Genomic DNA, 23,798 nt, shown 5'->3' on the forward strand with positions numbered 1-23,798 from the left:
ATTGCTCTATAAACACTATATTTGGGCATGTAATAATTTATATTGCTGCTACTGGCCCTTTAAAATCAGCGATGGACATATTGGGACTTTTGGGACTAATGTCCCTTTAAGACTTTGTAACATATCACAGTAATACTGTCTTAAATATTATGTAGGTATTTATGTGTTCAGTTAAACTGGGGATATGTAGAAATGGGTGTTTTATGTGTTAAATGTATCAGTATGTAATTTTATGTCTTTTACTGTCTTTTTGCAACCATGTGGTTAATGGAGTCTGACTCTAGTCCTAGATAATTGGATTACTTCTCCAATTATCTCCAGGGCAGAAGGGAGGAAGCCGGGATGCATTGTGGGGGATGTTTTACTTCTGTTTGAGCCAGATTGTGCCATGCTGCAAGCCAGGGCCCAAAATATACTTTTAGTAACTTTTAAACCCCTGGTCGGATTCATGCCATTTTTTAATATGTTGTTCCCCTGAATGGATTGATTGTGGATATGTATTTTTATGTGAATGTGATGTATGGTTTTAAAGTTATGAAAGTTGTGTAAAAGTATATTTTACTCTGTATGCATAATGGGATTATGTGTCACACTAAGGGGAGGGGATGTGTGGGAGGTAACATCTATGTCATTGGTTCTTTTATGCCTCCCCCTGGGTGTGGCCTGTATGTGTGAGTTGGAAATAAAAGCCAGACTGGGTGTCCCAGTCTAGAGTTCCTGTTTAACCCTCAAAATGAAGTGTCGTCTCGTTCTTGGGGGGAATTGGATTGTAAGCTGACTGCCAGGAGTGTAAGCGGATTGTATGCTTTTCTTGTTCAGCTGTTCCAGTTCGGAGTGTTATCTTGTATCCAGTTCGGGAGTTTGGTGTTCTGCAGTAGCTGTGCCTGTCTCTAGGAAAGGGGATTATCTCCTAAACTGGGTTTTATCCTCTTGTAAGTGAAACGGTCCGTTACACAAGGCCACTACTTCAAACACAGGTGACATGATGTCCTCCTATCCTGTGGAAATGCTGCTAAACCACACTAAGTTACCTATTTCCACTTGCAAAAAAACTATTTCAGAGCATTTGTGGACAGCAGCCAGATCCTGGGTCCCTGAACTCTGGATGTAGACACCTGCCCCTATATTTTAAGGTTCGCTGTATTGGGTGGAAGAAATTAAACAGATGGAGGAAAATACTTAGTGTCTGGCAGGCAGAACGGATAAACACTTGGAAACATGGTGAACTTCCTAACTCATCCTTGCTAATATTTATGGAAGTCCACTTAAACTCTTAGACTTTGCTTTGGAGTTTATGATCGCACTTTCATGTCCTCCCACTCAACATTCTCTTCTCTTTTTAATATTGGTGTTATACCCATTCGTTTCAACGCCAGTAGGGAACATGTGTTCTTGTTCCTGTTTCAAAGTCTTTGCCCACAATCCAGCACAATGTTGTGATAATGTTATGATAGGTGTAGATTGTATTGTCACACTGAGTGGTTGGGGATTGACTTAATGTATAACTTGGGTTTTCTTTCCTTCTGCATCCTATTTCCATACTGTATTTTACTCGGTGTTGCACGGAAAACCTTTAAAATAAAGATTGTCAAATAAATAATTAAAAAATAAATATTCTCATGTAGGCTGACCATCTCGTTTTGTTATGTTTTTGAAATGTCTTATTGAATCACTTTATACCAAAGGTACCGACTGTATATTCCATATTAAAAATCTTAATAAAAATTGATACATGAAAGAAAAAATAGTTTGACATTGAACGGAAGGATGGCACCATGGACTCCAGACACTATGTCCACTTCAATGAGATGATGCAGATACATTGCCTACGGTGTCACTTTAACTCTCTCAAAACCCTGTTCTAGCATTTTATCTGACTCCCCCAAAAAGCATTACATTACAAAAACATTACAGTTCCATAGTTAATATGGAAAGTGAGACTTTCCTTCCCAGTTTATTTCAGTTTATAAAAATCAATAAATTAGAAAAGATAATGGCACGTGTGCCAGATTGACATGTCCCTTTCACAAGGTTTAAATTATTTCTTCACATTTAATATTTGACATTTGTATCTGTCGAGGGGTGCGGGAGGTTTTTTAATCTTATGTGGCATAGTGGATTTCTCAGTTTCATTACAGATAAGGTAATTTTGGTCAGAGTTTTAGTGCACAGCAAGATTTAGAAACACTTGTTTAGCGCAAATGGTCATTCAATTTATGGAATGTGTTCGATCATAACATTAACCCCTTAAGGACACATGACATGTCTGACATGTCATGATTCCCTTTTATTCCAGAAGTTTGGTCCTTAAGGGGTTAAAGGGACACTATAGTCACCTGAACAATTTTAGCTTAATGAAGTAGTTTTGGTGTATAGAACATGCCCCTGCAGCCTCACTGTTCAATCCTCTGCCATTTAGGAGTTAAATCCCTTTGTTTATGAACCCTAGTCACACCTCCCTACATGTGACTTGCACAACCTTCCATAAACACTTCCTGTAAAGAGAGACCTTTTTAGGCTTTCTTTATTGCAAGTTCTGTTTAATTAAGATTGTCTTATCCCCTGCTATGTTAATAGCTTGTTAGACCCTGCAAGAGCCTCCTGTATGTGATTAAAGTTCAATTTAGAGATTGAGATACGATTATCTAAGGTAAATTACATCTGTTTGAAAGTGAAACCATTTTTTTTCATGCAGGCTCTGTCAATCATAGCCAGGGGAGGTGTGTGTGGCTAGGGCTGCATAAACAGAAACAAAGTGATTTAAAGGGACACTATAGTCACCTGAACAACTACAGCTTAATGTAGTTGTTCAGGTATGATCTATAGCTCCCTGCAGGCAATCTAATGTAAACACTGTATTTTCAGAGAAAATACAGTGTTTACATTGATTGATAGGAATACCTCCAGTGGCCGTCACTCAGACGGCCACCAGAGGGACTTCCTATCATGCAAGGCCCTAAAAAGGCCCTGTACACGTCAGACGTATTAAAATACGTCTGACGTGTGCAGGAGAGAGAAGGCACTGTGTGCGCGCCTTCTCTCTCCAGCCTGTCAGCAGAGGAGGGGGGCGGGCAAAGACCGCTAGCTGAGCTGTCAGTCAGCTCAGCTCGTGGCCGCGCACACCGCGTGCATGCCCTCTGAAGTATGTGCGCATGTGTGCGAAGTCGCGCATGCGCACAAGGGAGCAATGACGCTTCCAAATGGAAGCGTCTGATTGTTCCCTGCATGCGCCCGCCTATTTCGTCAATTTGACGAAATAGGGGGCGCGGCTTCACGAGGCTCCCGGCGCTGGAACCAGGTGAGTAAAAAACTCTGCCTGGAGAGTCCCTTTAACTTCTAAATGACAGTGAATTGAGCAGTGAAATCGCAGGGGAATGATCTATACACTAAAACTGCTTTATTTAGCTAAAGTAATTTAGGTGACTATAGTGTTCCTTTAATATAGTAACATTTCGCCATGCTAGATAATGGCATTAATAACATTTCTCCGTAGTAGATAATGGCATTAATATAGTAACATTTCTCTGGGTAAGCTCATTTAAAAAGTTCAGTCATGATACTGTTTTGTGTATGGAAACATTAATCAAGCTGCCTGCTAAACATCAAACTCTTGTCCATCAGATTCTTTGCTGCTGAGATAGTCTGCGGACTTCAGTTTCTCCATCGATACGGCATTGTCCACCGGTAATTAATACTGAACTATTTATAAGGTGTTTTCTCTACACTGGGAGTTATATCTTTTTAATTATATTATAGTTTATTGTTTTTACTTTGCTGTATCCACCACTCTTCTTTGTCCATCATAGATGATTTACATAAAGAAAAGCCTCAGAATAGTTTTAAAAGCCTCCCATTATAAGGAGTTTGACTTCCTACCTAGGGTTGGCTCTTCAATTACACTACCAATTACACTTCAATTACGCTACCATTAAGCAGGAACTCCCGCAAGCTCTCCAGAGCTAAGACCCAGAGTGTAGGTCATTTGCTGAAGTCCTGAAGGGCAGAGCTTAGCTCTGGAGAGCAAACAGATGTTCCAGTTTAGGAATTCCTGTTTCTCTAGCAATGACAGTGGAGGCAGTGATCCCAGGCAAGGAGTCCTAATTTTCCAAACCGATTTAACTCCTTACCATTAAGCAAGCTGTAGTGGTTATGGTGCTTGGAGTCTTGCTTTAAAATCATTGCTCCTTCAACTAACCAATTTTAATCTGGACATGTTACTTTGAAAAAACCTAGAGACTCCTCACTGACAGTTTCCTAGCACCATCACAACTACATGAAGCAATAGTTATCCCTTGTTCTCTCCAGATAACTTTGAAGGTGTTCTCCTTTCTTTCTTGATCAGAGCATGGGAGGTGTTACGGTATATTATTTTGAGCAGCAGTTGCATTGCAGAGGACAGTTCTGATTCAAGATATTGCTAGCACAGGCTTGTGGGCAGGGCTGGATTTAAAGGTTTTCCGGGCACTGTAAAATCCTGGGGTGCCCCCCTTCCTCCTGCCCCCCATCTCATGTCGCTGAAGGGGTTAAAATCCCTTCAACACTTACCTGAATCCAGTGCAGAGGGTCAGGCTCCGCCCACGCTCTTCCCCGGCCAACGTCCGCCGGCAGGGGGAGACCTAATGCGCGTGCATGGCAATGGCTGCACACGCATTAGACCTCCCCATAGGAAAGCATTACTAAGAAGCCGGAAGTCCCTCTAGTGGCTGTCTAGCAGACAGCCACTAGAGGAGGAGTTAGCCCTGGAAGGTAATTATTGCAGTTTATAAAAACTACAATGATTACACTTGCAGGGTTAAGGGTGATGGGAGTTGGCACTCAGACCACTTCAATAGGCTGAAGTGGTCTGGGTGCCAACAGTGTCCCTTTAACATAGGGGCTGATTTTTTTTGACACTACTCTTGCTACATGCTCTTGCTTAAGTATGGAAACAAAACTGGTGTCGACTGGCAGACAATAATATTAGTTAAAGTAAAGCTGACTTTGAAGCAGCAAGAGCATATGCATAGTGCACACTCTCTCTAACACTGTGGCATGTTCCCTTTCTTCTACACTCACTACATACACGTTTTCTCTGTCCCAGACTGTATAGTAAGAAGGTCAGGAGAGGAGTGAACCATTTATGCCAAGCTCAGGGTGATGTCTGCACAGTATGCTCTTGGTTGATCATCCTGAATGATTGGCGGGCAGCCTGATGTGCATTCAAGCCAGGCTGACCATCTGATTCTTTGTGCAGACACGACCCCTTTTTGGGCATGTTTGTCCCATTGGACGGTACTAGTTACGTGATTCACATCATTGGCCCATCCTCTTACCCCGCCCACCGAAATCCTGCTTCACTGGACACCGGTGTTAGGAGATATGTATTCACTTGTAAGATGAAAGCGAGAGATTCGCATAGGGTATGTGTTTTCTGATGGCTATATCCTGTAAGTTTCCCTCCAGCACCACCGCCACTAGATACAAGACGCTTGGGAGGTAAAACTGTTTTAGTGTTTTCTGTCGATAAGATTCTGGTATTAGGCCCAACATAATTGTCAGTACTAAGCCCAATGGGCTCTTAACCCCTTCAGGACCGGCCTGTTTTTGCGATGTTTGTACGTTAAGGACCAGAGCAGTTTTAACACTTTTGTGGTGTTTGTGTTTAGCTGTAATTTTCCGCTCTCTCATTTACGGTTCCCATACAAGTTATATACTGTTTTTTTCACGACAAGAAGGGCTTTCTTTACATACCAGTATATATATTATGTCATATATTGTATTTAAAAAAAATAATAAAATATGGTGAAAAATAAAAAAAAAAACATGTTTTTGGACTTTTACTTGAAAAATCTTTTACTTATCTACAAAAGCTAATGAAAAAAACTGCTAAATAGATTCAAAATTTTGTCCCGAGTTTAAAAACACCCAGTGTTTACATGCTTTATTGCTTTTTTTTGCAAGTTATAGGCCTATAAATACAAGTAGGAAATTGCTGTTTCAATATATATATATTTTAAATGTATCAATAGTGACATTGTTACACCGTTATCTGTCATAAATCCCCGAAACACACCTAACATGTACATATTTTTTAAAGTAGACAACCCAGGGTATTCAAAATGGGGTATGTCCAGTTTTTTTTAGTAGCCACCTAGTCACAAACACTGGCCAAAGTTAGCATTTATATTTGTTTGTGTGTTAAAAATGCAAAAAACGCTAACTTTGGCCGGTGTTTGTGACTAAGTGGCTACTAAAAAAAGCTGAACATACCCCATTTGCAATACCTTGGGTTGTCTTCTTTCGCAAATGGTATGCCATCATGGGGCTAATTCTCATTCCTTGGCTACCATACGCTCTCAAAGGCAACCTAACCAATCTGACAAATTTCAATAAAAAAAAAAAAAGTAAAATCAAGCCTTATATTTGACCCTGTAACTTTCACAAACACTATAAAACCTCTACATGTGGGGTACTGTTATACTCAGGAGACTTCGCTGAACACAAATATTAGTGTATCAGAACAGTAAAATATATCACAGCAATAATATCCTCAGTGAAAGAGCTGTTTGTGTGTGAAAAATGCAAAAAACTTCACTTTCACTGACAATATCATCGCTGTGATATGTTTTACTGTTCTGATACACTAATATTTGTGTTCAGCGAAGTCTCCCGAGTAAAACAGTACCCCCATGTACAGGATTTAGGGTGTCATAGAAAGTTACAGGGTTAAACACAGTGCTAGCAAATTAAATTATCTGGACTTTTGGCCTGGGTTGGCAGGCAGGTCCCTCAAATTGCAATCATTAAAATTACTTAATTAGGTAAAAATATTACATAAATATGCACGTAGAATTTTAATATATATACATATTTATATATTTGACGTCTACGTGTATATTTATGAAATTATTTATGTAATTATGTATGTGGACATATGTATATTTCGTATTATTTTTATTTATTTATTTATACATAGATATATATATCATTACATTCTAAGTATATTTTGATATAAATATATATATATCAATATCAAAATACTGTTAGAATAAAACTGAATATATATATATAATTTTTTTTTAATTATTAAAAATTATTTTTATTTTTTGTTATTTATTTTTATTAACATATTATTTGTATTTTATAATAATATATATATACCATATATATAGTTATTATATATATTGTATATATTCGTGTGTAATTTAAATATAAGTGTATTTTTATAATTATATACGTATATATAAATATAAAAATACACTTAGTGTGACATTATATATATGATATATATACATATATTATATATAGGTATATATAGATATAATACATGTATATATAGCATATATATACACATATTATTATTTTTTTTTTACACAGATTTTTTTTTTACACTTTATTTTGGATTTTTCACTTGCAGGGAGACTGCCTGTCAGCACAGACAGTCCCCCTGCAGGCAGACACATGGACACCTATTGCGGTCATGTGATCGAGTGATCACATGGCCGTGGGGTCCTGATCTGCCGAAGGGGGACTGCCTGGGCAGACAGGCAACCCCCCTGGACCGGGTGGAGCACTGATCGCCGCCGTGGGACCGACGGCGATCAGGTAAGTAGCCCAAAACCGTTATGACGGTTCAGGACCGTCAGCGGTCCAAACGCACGTTTTACCGCTGACGGTCCTGAACCGTCAGCGGTCGTTAAGGGGTTAATCTTCCCTGTTTGGAGGAAGTGACTGCACGCAGGGCCGGACTGGCCCATCGGGATACCGGGAAATTTCCCGGTGGGCCGTCGGCACCTGGGGCCGGTCAGACAGCTGGCTGTGCTGGCAGCCGCAGGGGACGCTGTGCTGGCGGCCGCAGGGTGAGTTGAGCTGTGATGTCTTTGTTCTGCACCCCTGCGCGCTACTTATTGAGACCGAGCTCCCGGATATGACGTCATATTCCGGCCCCGGTCTCATTGAGCTGCGCGCTGGGGAGCAGAACAAAGACATCAAAGCTCAACTCACCCTGCGGCCACCCGCACTGAGCACAGCCAGCTGTCTGCCCTGCACGACCCCCTGGCAGGTTTGTCAGTGTGAGTGTGCGTCTGTGTCAGTGTCATAGTGTGTGTGTCTGTGTCATGGTATGTGTGTGTGTGTCTGTCTGTGTCATGGTGTGTGTGTGTCTGTGCCATGGTGTGTGTCAGTCTGTCAGTGTAAGTGAATGTGCGTCTGTGTCAGTGTCATAGTGTGTGTGTCTGTGTCTGTCAGTGTGAGTGTATGTGTGTGTCTGTCTGTGTCATGGTGTGTGTCTGTCTGTGCCATGGTGTGTGTCAGTATGTCAGTGTAAGTGTATGTGTGTCTGTCTGTTATGGTGTGTGTGTGTCTGCCAGTGTCATGGTGTGTGTGTGTCTGTGTCATGGTCTGTCTGTGTCATGGTATGTGTGTCATGGTGTGTGTGTGTGTCTGTGTCATGGTCTGTCTGTGTCATGGTATGTGTGTCATGGGGTATGTGTGTGTCTGCCATGGCGTATGTGTGTTTCTGTGTCTGTCATGGTGTATGTGTGTGTCTGTGTGTGTTTAAAAATATTGTTTTTACTCCCTTTTTTCCCCCCCACGCCGTACTGGTCTCCCCTCGACTGGCCCTGCCTCTATGACTGAGATCATCAAGCTTGATGATCTCAGCCAATACAATGCTTTGCCATAGGATTGGCTGCAAAACGCTACACCAATCAGCATTGAATGAATGTATCTCTATGGGGAACCTTCAGCGGCTCCAGAGCGTGGAGGCCCTAAATGTGGGTGCTGCACACTGACACAGGAGGCACCTCTTGTGACCATCTGAGTGTCTGTCACCAGAGGTGTCACTAGGAAGCAAAGTAAACACTGCCTTTTCTCTAAAAAGTCAGTGTTTACATTGAAAAGCCAGCAGGGACATGCTACAGACACCAGAACCACTACATTAAGGTGTGTGTGTGTGCCTGCTAGTGAGTGAGCTTGTGTTTTTATGTCAATGAGCTTATGTATATCAGTGAGATTGTTTGTCTATGAGGCTGTGTATCAATGAGCTTGTGTGTGTCAGTGAGATTGTCTGTGTCTGCATGTGAGTATGCTTACTGTATAATTAAATGCTTTACTCTGAAGGGACCAATATTTCACATTAGAAAAAGCAATATATATTTGAGATATATATTACTCAATCATGCGGGGTGGCAAGACATAGCCTTACATATTACATGCGACAATATATGGCGCAATGACTTGGGGCTGGCATAGATTTTTTTTTTTTTATTTGTATCCCCAGTCCGGCCCTGCTTGTGGGGTCCTACTACTTTAAAGGGGGCACCTGCATTCCACTTTCTCTGAGACATACTAGCCTATATAAGACATTGGTTAAAGGGATACTATTGTGACAGGAATACAAAGCTGTATTTCTGTCACTATCGTTCTCCCTGCCTACCTGGTGACTAAAGGGTTAAAAACCTTTTAACAGAAATTACAGAAATAGGACTCGCTTTTTTTTCTTTACAGCGATATAAAGCCCGAGAACATCTTAATGGACAGCGTGGGGCACCTGAAGATCGCCGACTTTGGCTTAGCACTGGAAAACATCCGAGGAAGGAAAAAAGCCAAAGAACACGCTGGAACCCTGGGCTATATTGCGCCAGAGGTGAGACAAAAACCATGGCTTATGAACATACATTAAATGGCTCTGCAGCAGTTAGGCTCGCTATCCATCCTATGAGGAATATATTTCCAAACGGAATTAAGAAATTACAAGTTATTTTTAATGTAGTTCCAGTACGTGACTGGCCTAAAGCTTCACATCTGGGAGCACACATATTGTAGTCCACATTCTGTGTGTAGTTGGGGTGACTAAATGTATACAACCATGAACCATCCCTTCCGAATTCAACTAAACCATTCACACATTTACTCACAAAAATAAATAGAAGATTATATGTAAACCGTTGTTTGGCGAGAGGTTGATTTGGATTCTCTAAGTATGTTGGCAAACACTTTAGCAGGAAAGATCCAACGCGTGGTGTTTTTTGTAAGAAATAAACAATTGAATTCAGGGCTGGTGCAAGGATTTTACGCATTTTGCCTACACCACCCCTCCCCCCCAAAAATGCATCTTCGTCTGTGCCTCTCTTAAACCCCTCTTGAATGTCTTAATTTCTTTCTTAACCCCTCTTACACCTCTTTATGTTCTTACACCCCCTTTAGTCTTATTTCCCATTTTTCTACTTTGTATGTCTTATTTTCCCCTGAGCCCCTTTGTGTGTTTCTTAGTCCCACAGTCACTTTGTGTTTCAATTCGTCACCCACAGTGACAGTCTCTTTTTTTCTGTGTGCCTCTTCCCCCAGAACTTTTACGTGTCTCTTTTTCCTCCACAGCCCTGTGTGTGTCTTTTTTCCAAGCCTGTTTTGTGTCTATTTTCCCCATCCTCTCTGTGTCTCATCCTCCCCTTATCCAGTCCATCTGTGTTTCTCTTTCTCCCCCCACAGCCCCTTTCGTATACTTCTCTTACAGCCCCTTTTGTGTCTTTTTCCACTTCCCCTGTGTATGTATTTCTTCCCTCCTTCACCTCCATGTGTCTTTCTCCCCTTTTACAGCCCCTGTGTCCTTCTCTTTTGCCCTTTCCCCAGCCCCTGTGTCTTTCTTTCCCCCACAGCCTGTTAGATATGTCTCTTCCACCCCAGCCGCTTTGTGTTTCTCTTTCTCCTCTTCCCCAGCTCCTGTGTGTGTCTCTTCCTGCTCCCTTCTAGCTGATAATCTCGCAGATTGCACCACCCATGCCTGTGCACCCCGAGGCAGCCGCCTGTGCCGCCTTATGGTCGCGCCAGCCCTTATTGAAAGGTTTAGCTGACCTACAATGTCCAATACAATCTGCATTAAGGAGCACAGATACAAAATATGTGCAGCATGTTGGTTTTCTTATCAAGAGACATTATATGGTACAGAATGTAATGTCCTGATTCCACAAATAACTGTATATCTTATCGATTCTTATCTTGAAATATACCCGACAGTACTAGTTTATTAAAATAAATCTTGATTTTTATATCTTCAGATGCTTCTCGGACAACGTTACAATGCTGCTGTGGACTGGTGGGCATTTGGGGTAATCCTGTATACCATGGCCACCGGAGAATTCCCATTTTATTGTGGGAATACTAGTGAGACCTTGGTGGCTTCAGTGCTTCAGGATACTCTGAGCTACCCAGAGTGCCTAAGCACTGCAACACAGGATATCCTAAAAAAGGTATGTATGATCAAGTTCTGAATTATGCAAAAATATTTATCATTTATTTCCAATTCTTAGAGATTGCTTCCACAATTCTCATTGGCTCTTGCGTATCATTACTGTAAACACAGATATATGGAATTTGTATCACCCAACATATGGGCATGCAGTTCTAGCTGCAGGGTAGGCATTCCCCCCTCCCCCCTCCCCCCCTCCCCTCCTTGAAGCCCTGCCATTAACAAGCGGAAGAGCTGCTGAAGGAGGACCAGGATGTGATCTTCACCTCTGCTGGGTGAAGGCACTTCACTTCTTGCAAACCCCGGCTCCAACTAGAATGGGAGAGTTGCCATGGTAACAGCAACAACGCTGTGAAAGTCTGGGCTCGCAAGAATGAGAGGATCAGCCACCAGAGGGGAAGGCTGAGAGCCTCCTGGTCCCTCTTGGCCAAACTCTGCAAAGACCCGGGGAGGGACATCCTTTTGTAAATTTAGGGCCTGGCTTGCCAGACCACTTACAGGTGTACGATCTGTACCCCCTTAATGTCGGTCTTGGACCCCAACCTGTAAAAAGCAGGAGGGAGGGCAAACAGAACATATGCGCACATTACAGACTGCCAGCAAACACCACAGACTGCCAGCAAACATACACATTATACAGAGATGGACAGAGGGAGAGACTATGGAGTGAGGCAGTGGGTGGGACACTTTGGGTTACTGACTAAACTCCAATTTTTCACAAATTAAAGAGACACTATAGTCACTAGAACAACTAGCTAATGTAGTTGTTCTGGTGTCTACAGCCTGTCCCTGCAGGCCTTTTAATGTAAACACACTGCCTTTTCATAGAAAAGCCAGTGTTTACATTACTGCCTAGTAACACCTGTAGTGGCACTCACTCAGACGCTGAGCACTGCCCATAGAGATGCACTGATTCAATCAATGGTGTATACACAATCCATGGGGCCCTGGTGTGAAACTGATCCGTGGGACCCCTCCCCTCGCTCCCCCCCACAGACACACACACAAACATACAAACAGACAGGCAGGCACACATACATACATACATACATACAGACACACACACACACACATACAGGCATACATACAAACAGACAGGCACACACACATACAAAGACACATACACACAGACAGGCACACACATACACATACATACATACATACAGACAGGCACACACATACACATACATACATACATACAGACAGGCACACACACATACAAAGACACATACACACAGACAGGCACTGATTCAATCAGTGGTGTACACACAATCCATGGGGCCCAGGTGTGAAACTGATCCGTGGGACCCCTCCCCTCGCTCCCCCCCACAGACACACACACACACAAACATACAAACAGACAGGCAGGCACACATACATACATACAGACACACACACACACACATACAGGCATACATACAAACAGAAAGGCCCACACGCATACAAAGACACATACACACAGACAGGCACACACATACACATACATACATACATACATACAGACAGGCCTACACATACACATACATACATACATACATACAGACAGGCACACACACATACAAAGACACATACACACAGACAGGCACTGATTCAATCAGTGGTGTACACACAATCCATGGGGCCCTGGTGTGAAACTGATCCGTGGGACCCCTCCCCTCGCTCCCCCCCACAGACACACACACACACAAACAAACAAACAGACAGACAGGCACACATACATACATACAGACAGACACACACACACACACTCACAAAAGGCATACATACAAACAGACAGGCACACACACATACAAAGACACATACACACAGACAGGCACACACATACACATAAATACATACATACAGACAGGCACACAAATACACATACATACATACATACAGACAGGCACACATACATACAGACAGGCACGCACATACACATACACACATACAGACACACACAAACATACATACATACAGACAGACACACACAGACATACAGACAGACACACACACATACAAAGACACATACATCCATACAAACAGACAGGCACACACATACACGTACATACATACAGACAGGCACACACATACACATACATACAGACAGACAGACACACACACACATACAAACAAACACACACAATGTTTAAGTCACCCTCCTGTTTTCTACCTTTTAGGTGCAGGAGGGTGACTTTCTCTGGGGTCCAGTGGTGGCTCGGGTTGATGGGAGTCAGAGTTCCCACTCTGACTCCCTCTGCTTCCTCCCCCGCGGGCTCTGTGATAGCTGGGAGGAGTGACGTGCAGTCACTTTCTCCCAGCAGTGATGATCTCGCTGTTAAAGTGCCGCAGTGCAGACCGGGCCCCCTTACAATCCATCTCCATTGGGTGGCCCTAACAGCACGGACCACCTGATGGACCCCTTCATGTGCGGCTCCGGCGGTTTGCCGCGCGGGCCGGGAAGCACAAGAGATGGCGGCGGGTATCCGGTTGCAGGGGTCCGCAGGGCGGCCGGGCCCCCTAGAGGGATTCTAGGGGGCCCGGTCTCAGCTGCTACCCCTGCGACCGCGGTATGTACGCCACTAAATTCAATGCATCTCTATGAGGAGATGCTGACAGGCGCAGCACAGCATTTTGCCGCCCATGCGCAATATTTTCTATGGGAAAGCATTGGATTGGCTGATAACGTCAAATGTGATGATCTCAGCTATATAGGCAGAGCCAGTCACTGAAAAAAAAAGGTACATTTAATACCTGTATATAATAACAAACTGCAAAGGGGTCGGAAACCTAAAGAGAGTTTTATACCGCGCATCATGTAACGCTTACCATTAAGATGTAACACTATAAACAGTGTAGTTTTGATATAGCAGCTACCAGGTCACTCTGAATGGTTTCTGTCATAGTAATGAAATAACATCTCCCAATAGGAGGCTGCAATTGCTAACCTATCTTTTCAATGTTGCACCAAGCTGAAGCTGGTGGTAACTGGACTGAGTTAGTGAATGTTTTTGGCCAGGTGATACTTTTTTTTCATATTCAATGGAAACCAGGTGTTTTTCTCCTGCTAATCTCTATAGAAAGCGTTACTAGTAGTGATGTCCCGAACAGTTCGCCAGGAACTGTTCGCTGGCGAACATAGCTTGTTCGTGGTGAACGCGGCGGGCGAACATATGCGATGTTCGGTCCGCCCCTATTCGTCATCATTTAGTAAACTTTGACCCTGTACCTCCCAGTCAGCAGACACATTCCAGCCAATCAGCAGCAGACCCTCCCTCCCAGACCCTCCCACCTCCATGACAAAAATTATTTGACAACATGCAAAATGTCTGTCAGTGTGAAGTTGGACACCTTGTACTTTGCAGGATTTGAGACTTTGCTTTCTGTTAGAGATATTTGTATTATCAGTTATATCAATTGCGGTTTGCTTTTTGTTTTTTTAATAAAGGTAATTAAAAAATTATTTCACACACTCTTCTGTTCCTCTTTACAGCTCCTGCAAAAAGAACCTGCCATGCGGTTGGGGCGAAAAGGCCTAATCCGTTCTCACAGCTTCTTCCAGTCTATTGACTGGGAGGAGTTGGAGGCCGGACGGGTAGAGCCTCCCTTCACGCTAAGTACAGTAAGTACATTAACAGAAAAGTTAAATATAAAGCAGTTTATAAATCTGCCTATAAAATCTTTAAAGAGAGAAAATGGCCATTGAGGTGGGTGATGCCAATAGGTGGATGTTGTTGTTATTTGACCGGCTGGTTATCTGCAGATTCTATATCTCCTGCTACCTAAAGATGTTGCTACATAATAAAATGAGCTTTACATAAGCATTGGATGTATATATTTTTTTTACCAATACTGTCAAATATTTGATGACATCTTAAACTGGGAATTGTGAGGAATTTTTAGAGGATTATTTTTTTTTAGTTTGTCCAAAAAGCCAGACTGGAAAAATTATCCTATTCAGGTATTTCTCCAGCTTTGTTGCTCTGACCCAACTTTTTTTTGGCAAAACCCTCATTAATTCTACATTATTCCTGGTTCAGTAAAAAACAACAACAATTTGTTTAATGAAGCTCTGCTCAGCTCTTAACTACAATACAGTAAAATAGAAGTGTTCAATGCATTGAAAACATCTTAAAAGAGAGATTATACTGATTTTTCCTTCCTAGTTGACAGGAAATTATCTATCCTTTGCTTCATATTTTCCCTCACCGGCCCTCCACCTGTAAATATTTCCTCCTTTACATTTCTTCCCCCGACTCCTCACCATTTTGTCGTTTTTCATTCCTTCTTATTACCTCTACCCATCTTTGTGTCCTTAATTTCCCCTTATGTTTTCTTTTAACTCCCAAGTGCGGCATTATATAATTTATCTCGATATTGTTGCATATTTCTTCCCAGCATATTATATATAAAAATATGTTCATACATAAATTACAAATTTAAAGACAAACAGGCATGGGGAAATGTTTGAACTGGAATGAGAAAAGACTGAAGCACATGATTATGCGCAGTGCTCTGTGGTATGCTAAAAAGTGTATCTCTCGTCACATTGTAGCCATCTATGGACGAAGTGAAATCAGTGGTGATGCAGGAGAAAGCCTTATCATCGGCAGAACCCCTGAAAACACCTGTTGGGCCAGAGAACCTGAAATTATTCTGTGGTTTCTCTTTTATTAGCCCGCAATTTAACATCTCATCCCAGTCCACAGCAGCAACTCCGTTGTAGAGAATCAACATCTGCTCTCTATGGCCTGACTACAGTGGACATTGCCAAGGTAAGGTAAATGCTGAAATATAGATAAATTGGAAATACATATGTATTACAATCATATTAATTAAAATATATAAGACAGGCCTTTTGGGGGGCATTGCTGCTGTTAAATCAGTTAGTAAATATCATTTTGGTGTAACTCAGGTGATGCAAATAAATAAATAGTTGAAAAATTCCAATCCAAGCAAAATGATGGTTCTATGGAAACCGAGAAAAAACAGTCACACCATTAGCTATTTACTAAATGGCATGGCAAATTTACAAGCGTAAAATAACATGTTTTTAGCATAAATGTCATAGAGACCTGCTTTCTTCTGTGGTACTGAAACAGTGATAAATTAACAGAATCTTTGATAATAAAGTCTTTGAAACCCCACCATAGAGAGCTGATGGCAAGACTTGCCCAAAAATGTGGTTACATGTAAAGTAATAATCTTGGTTGAATGAGAGACCTGTTACTCGACTATGATTGGTTAGCTTTATAAGTCAATCGTAGGAGACTAAAAAAAATATTCAAGCTTTACAAAGCCCTGTTTACCACCCAAGGATTAAATGACCAGAGGCTACTTTTGGCATCCTGCCGTGGGAAGTTAACCCAAGCCAGCAGAGGAACTTGTGGTGAGACTCCCTTCAGAGTTCCCAAAGACATAACTGAGATGCTGTTTAAATTAACCCATGCTTTGCAGTAACACTTAAAAATAAGGTCTTGCATTTGTATACCGTACGTTTTTCTTTTTTAAGTTTTGCATTATACCTGCTGAATAAACTGTTATTGTAACACCATGGGTACCTTTTATTCTGTTTAAGGTACATCAGCATCCATCTCTCGAAGGAGAAGACTGGTAGTGTCCATAAGACAAACTGTTGGTAACATATATAAGAACTTGTTGTATTTATCATAATAGTAATAGTGTAAGTTTTAAGAGCTCTGGCTATTGTAGAGATGCATAACAATACTCACATGTCACACTTTCCCCCCAGACAAGCTCATTTTTTTTAGGCAGAAGAAACAAAAATTCAAGACATTCAATCAAGACTCTGGTCCCATAGTGTTACAAGGGACAGTAGGAGTAGGTACTCTCTGACCCTCAATTTGGATTAAGGGGATTGGGGGGACTACCCTAAACCTTAAATGAGATTACCATACTTCCCACACCTGGGAGAAAGGGATGGGACAATTCGTCGTGCCCTTAGTCTGTAAATTCTCTTTTTGAACTGCTTACACAAAAGTTGAAAAAAAAAAGGGGAGGCTTTTCGGCGGGCTGTCTCTGATTAATTATGGGAACAAATAAACTCACTTTTTAAAATTTGTTTATTAACAAAAATAAAAGTGTATAAAAAAAGTGTATGAGAAAGTCAGTCTGCTATTTCCTCTTTCGTTACATGCGGAGGTCTCAGAGATGAATTTTGAGACTTGTACTCGGTGACTAGAACCCTCCACAAAGCTGGATCAGAAGGAATGTGGCTGTTGATTTTGGAAGAACTCTCTGGACATGGAAGTTATAGTCAAACTAAAGGATTATTTTCTAAATGTTTGCAATAATCGGCCCAGAAAATAAATTAGGCCCTAAGAGCTGGTCTTCTAGACAACCAATTATTTCAATTTGAAATTATAACTGTCTAATCAATTTTTCATGGAAGAAGCTGTACCCTTCAGGAGCATATACGCCGTGTGGAAACGCGAGAATTTTAAAAAAATGTTTATTCGCCATTCATGATCTACTGGACCAAATACTGGATTAAGTTGTAATCTTTTTGCAGGAAGAGCAAAAAAATTTTTTAAAAAATAAAACCAAAACCGATGGGCATACCACTATTTGTGGTAAGGAATGTATTCTTAGCACCTCTGGAATTGTATTTCTAGGACTTAACTGAGCATCTGCTCAAGAAAGGTGAACCTCCTCAAAAAGGTAGTGACCACTATTGGCACTACATTCAAGAGGAAGAAAACCATGTAGCAATTTATTGGATTTCCAAATTTCTACATTTCTTTTTAGTTACTTCAAAGATGGTACCAGCCTGCTGTACTTTCACAGAAGACAATATACGGGGTCAGAAAAAGCACATGGAGCCTTTGAAAAGGTGTTTTACCACTTCACCACCATAAATATTTTACTACTGCCAGATCCATAAAAACTATACAAGACAACCCTGGATATAATACAACAGCATTATTTGGAAGAACTTACTATGGGAGGCAACAATATCTTTCAGAAGCATCTACTCCTTGTGGAAACATGGAAAATGCATTATTCGCCATTTATGATCTACTGGACCAAATACGTGGTGTTCAGCCTGGATAATGTCTGGAGCTGGATATAATACAATGGTGTTCTTTGGAGGAACTTCACTCAAGGCATTTGTATGACTGTCTGAGTGACTTGCTATGCGAGGCAACAATATCTTTCAGGAGCATTTACTCCTTGTGGAAACATGGAAAAATTGATTATTCACCATTCATGATCTACTGGACCAAATACATGGTGTTCAACCTGGATGATGTCTGGAGCTGGATATAATACAATGGCATTCTTTGGAGAAACTTCACTCAAGGCACTTGTATGACTGTCTGAGCAACTTGCAAAGGGAGGCAACAATATCTTTCAGGAGTATCTACTCCTTGTGGAAACATGAAAAAACGGATTGGGGGGGCGGGGCCTGACTGCCAAGATGGCCGGACGCACTCTCTGAAAGCTCCGGCACCAGCGGGCACAAAACCATTAATCCCACACTACCAAGCAATGGCAGCAGTGCGGAAATAATGCGGGGCCCGGCACGGAACTTGCCGATACCGATCTCGCATCTAAACGCGACAAGAGAGTTTGAACCGGCCACGCGGCCTAATCTGGAGCAGAGCCTAATGCCTGGGGGAGGCGGCCGATCGCCTGGCAAGGGTACTGCTCGCAAGCCTGCATCAAACACCATCCCGCAACCCCTCCTCTGGACCGGAGGGGGTTATCCCGGTCCACGCGGGGGGTGACAACCCCCGCAAAGCGACGTGAACAAACGACAAAATCTGAGATGAGGCGAAACTACCAGAGCCCAAGCAAGATGGCGCCGGCGGCACAAAACACCCGTCTCAAACCACCCAAGCATACCATGGACTTCTTCCACCAGCTCTGCAAAGACCTTTGGATGAGGCTCCGGGCCAACGGTCAGGCATTCGGGCGGGCGAGGAAACTGGCAGCAGCATGGATCCGCCCGACACTCCGGCGACAACTGGGAGGACCCCTGCCAAGAAACACCAGAGCGGCCTCCCGACGGCGTTGGTCCCGGCAATCCCGGCAATCAGGATGGCAGGAAAACGCAACATGTCCCCCGGGCGGCAGCAGTCCCACACACGCCAGGACGAGGCCAGCCGGTATGCCGGATATGCCTACCACACAAAGACCCGGAGACCTCTGACCTCCATACCGACCTCACCAACCCCCGGACCTCAGCCCGCGTCAGCGAGTCCCACCGACATGGTGAACAACGCACAGGGGAGTCGGGATGGTCCCGGCGAGCAGAACAACCTCACAACCGACTGTTAAAAGCTTCTGCACTACAAAAATAAAGAATTGGAAAAAAAAAACACGGATTATTTGCCATTCACAACCTACTGGACCAAATACTTGGTGTTCAACCTGGATGATGTCTGGAGCTGGATATACTACAATAGCATTCTTTGGAGAAACTTCACTCAAGGCACTTGTATGACTGTCTGATCGACTTGCTATGGGAGGTAACAATACCTTTCAGGAGCATCTACTCCTTGTGGAAACATGGAAAAAGGGATTATTCACCATTAATTATATACTGGACCAAATACATGGTGTTCAACCTGGAGGATGTCTGGAGCTGGATATAATACAATGGCATTCTTTGGAGGTGGTACCAGCCTGCAGTACTTTCACAGAAGACAATTTACGTGGTCAGAATAAGCAAATGGAGCCTTTGAGAAGGTGTTTTACCACTTCACCACCACAAATATTCTACTACTGCCAGATCCAGAAAAACTATACAAGACGACCCTGGATATAATACAACAGCATTATTTGGAGAAACTTTACTCAAGGCATTTATATGACTATTTGAGCGACAATACCTTTCAGGAGCATCTACTCCTTGTGGAAATATGGAAAAATTGATTGTTCGCCATTCATAATCTACTGGACCAAATATGTGGTATTTAACCTGGATAATGTCTGGAGTTCGATATAATACAATGGTGTTCTTTGGAGCAACTTCACTCAAGGCATTTGTATGACTGTATGAGTAACTTGCTATGTGAGGCAACAATATCTTTCAGGATCATCTACTCCTTGTGGAAACATGGAAAAATTGATTATTCGCCATTCATGATCTACTGGACCAAATACATGGTGTTCAACCTGGATGATTTCTGGAGCTGGATATAATACAATGGCATTCTTTGGAAGAACGTAACTCAAGGCATTAAAATGACTATCCGATCAATTTGCTAAGGACATAGATATACCTTTCATGAGCATCCACTCCTTGTGGATGTTGTTTGGTGGATATTCATTGGGCAAAATGTACCGAGCTATGTCTGCTCTTGCCATATCCACAACCAAAACAACCTGCAGTATTCTGAGGACACTGATCTACTGCAGCCCCTGTCAACTTCTGTAGGACATTGGACAATTGAACCTTATTGTTGATGTGGATCCTTCGCACAAATTTACCTCAATAATGGTAGTTAAACAGCAAATGACAAAGTTGTTTCATTTGATATCGATCTGTGGATTGTCTTCAGCAAAACAGTTGACAATTCTTTTCCAAAAGGATATCTTCCGCCAACTTATGTGAAGAGCAGGCAATATTCAGATCTGCCTACTGCTTCTCTCAAATGAAAAAGAAAGGATCTGTGGAACAAAAGCTATCAGCTAGATCTAAGGAATACGAGTCTTGAGCATCATTCATGGAATTCTTTAACTATAAAGTGACATTTGGAACAAATGGCTTTAAAAAGAATCATTCTTCATTACTTGGACCGACACCTGATACTATCTACTGATTTGTAATTCTATGATTCTCTGCAGCATTTATAAATGTTCACTAAAAAGTATTCAAAAAGTGTCACTCGCATCTATGTAATGAATGGTGTGTGAATCTGTGAGTACCAGGAGACATGAAAGGTGTGTGAATGTTCAGTAACAAGGGTTGAAGCCTTGGCGTGGCGTTACTGCTCACATGGATAAACATGTGCTAATTCAACCAATCACGTGTCTAAAGCTGTTTTGACTGCTAGTTATTTATATCTGTTTATAGATCCCTGCTGAGGAAGCAGCATGCGAGCACCAACTGAACTCAGTTTTCTATCAAACAACTCTGCAATGCTTCGACATAACCCTTGGGGATGGTGATAGGACACTCCAGGCAACATAGCCACTACAACTCCATATTGCCTAGATTGTCCTATTTTTATCTCTCTTTACATTTTATGTCAATGTTTTGATAAAGTTACATTTCCACATTAGCAATACAAATGTAATTAATTAAACAGCGCTCAGAGAAAGGGTTTTGTCTAAATATGGACAGAATTGATATTGATAATGGGATCCACAATAACACTAGGGTAGAAGTAAGGCAGGCAGTGCAACGGTATGCTGACACTATCACTACTTATGCCTTGATTGCTACTTTAGAAACTGCCATGCCTGCTATCAACACTGGTAAACACCCTGCTCCCTACTACCTACCTAAACATCATCCAAATGGCCCACAGCTCTTCATACATTTAGTAAATGGTATAATAAAAATACTCATACAATAGTTCAAGTGACGGAAAGTCACAAATTTTATTTTTATTTTTTCTGTTTGCCTGGCATCCTGCTTTCCATCCTAGTGAGGACCTTACCAAAGAATCCAGGGTGGGGATCATACCACCTGTGCCTTGTCCATTGAACGTTTAGCCTGCTCAATAAAATGTGAGTAAGATCTTTTTATTCTTCTAGTTCAGTACATACAGAGAGCACTATATTTGTTTTGTTTTATTTTTCCTTTTGGGTCATACTGCTGCCATACTGCTGAGATATCTTACAGCCACGTCCACTCACATATCCTAGAAGTGGGGATTATACTACTCTACGCTTTCCATACTAAAGCTGATTATTAGCTCTGGTAAATGTAAGTATATCTATATTTTATTTTATTCAAGAAAGTTGATTGGGATATTCTGCACTATTGAATATGTTCTGTTTTTTTCTTTCTATAAATATATGCCTACAGGAACTGGAAGTTACCTCTGATACAAGATTGTACATACAAGAAGAATACCTTTCCTGTGATCTGACCTGTTCCCTTGCAAGTTGCATGTTATATTTTGGACATTATTATGGACTATCACGCCTACATTTTATTTGATTCTTATATATTTTTTTTTTATAAAGTTTCTGTTTTTATTTAATTTCTAAACAGTTAGGAGTACAATAGAACACTGGCGCTACCTTCTCTCTTTCTCCTTTTTACTATCTATTTCCTTTGTGGTTTTGGGGTTTGTGAGGGAGTCCCACAGACCTAGGTGAACTGCCTGTTTTTTTTGTCTGTTGTGGCCTGTTAGGGCTCATCTATTGTTCTTTTTCTCTGTATAAAAAAATGTTGCCTAACTGACACTGGACGTCCTTACGCTTGTAGGGCTTCAGTGTAAACAAAAGAGCGAATTTATTTTAAGGAGATGTGCATTAGCATATAACTAATGTTTCAGTCCAACTACCGTGACATATTAAAAAAAAGTGTTTGGTAATGGGACTGAAATAGTGAATGTAAAAGCAAAGCAAATGACTTTATCTTGTTGAGTCCTATGAGTGTGTTCTTCACTTTGGCTGAGATCATCAAACTTGATAATCTCAGCCAATCCAATGGTTTCCCATAGGAAAGCATTGGGAGGCTATTGTGCATGTGGGGCAAAAATCTGTGCAGCTAATCAGCATCTCCCTGGGGAGCTTTCAGCGCCTCCATACAGACCCAATCTAATACACTGCCCCTCCTCCCTCCACTCTAATTGAATACTCTGCACCCACTCCCACCACTCTAACTTAACACACTGCCCTCCCTCCCCAATTTAATACACTGCCTCCTCCCTCCACCAATTTAATACACTGCCCCCTCCCTCCACCAATTTAATACACTGCCCCCTCCCTCCACCAATTTAATACACTGCCCCCTCCCTCCACCAATTTAACACACAGCCCTCTCCCACCACTCTAATACATTGCAGCTCCCCCATCACCAATATAATACACTGAACCCCCCTCCCACCACTCTAATACAATGCCCCACACCCTCCCACAAATTAATACACTGCCCCCACTCACCAATTTAATACACTGGCCCCCTTCGTCCCACAAATTAACACAGTGCTCCAGTTTCCCTTTGGAACTGCCAGGACAAGTTCCTGGACACCCTGGGGCTCATCTCTAAACTCTATGAGCTGGTGGAATCCACCCATTTGGGTGAGAGCGACTTCGACTTTGAAGTAGTGAAAGGTTGGTTGCAGAGGTTGGTCTGCATGGTGGGTAATGCCAATACAGCTATGTCAACCGAACGCCGCAAGGCGATACTGCTGAAAATTGAGCCCAAACTGGTCAGTATGGCGACCAATGCGCTGGGGCCGGCTGCAATGAGTACCGATTATCTCAATTTTTCCCATGTAAAAGCGGGGGGCAGATTGACACTGTTTTATCATGCATGGAAACTCCTAACCTCAGATGTTGAGTTATTGAATACGATAAAGTGGAGATAGTCTCTCACCCTATTCAGGTGCCGTTCCCTCAAGAGCTGACCTTGCCCGACGAACACCACACGATGATCTCGGCAGAG

Source organism: Pelobates fuscus, chromosome 6 (assembly GCF_036172605.1).
Source record: "Pelobates fuscus isolate aPelFus1 chromosome 6, aPelFus1.pri, whole genome shotgun sequence".
In the NCBI taxonomy this organism is placed as follows: Eukaryota; Metazoa; Chordata; class Amphibia; order Anura; family Pelobatidae; genus Pelobates; species Pelobates fuscus.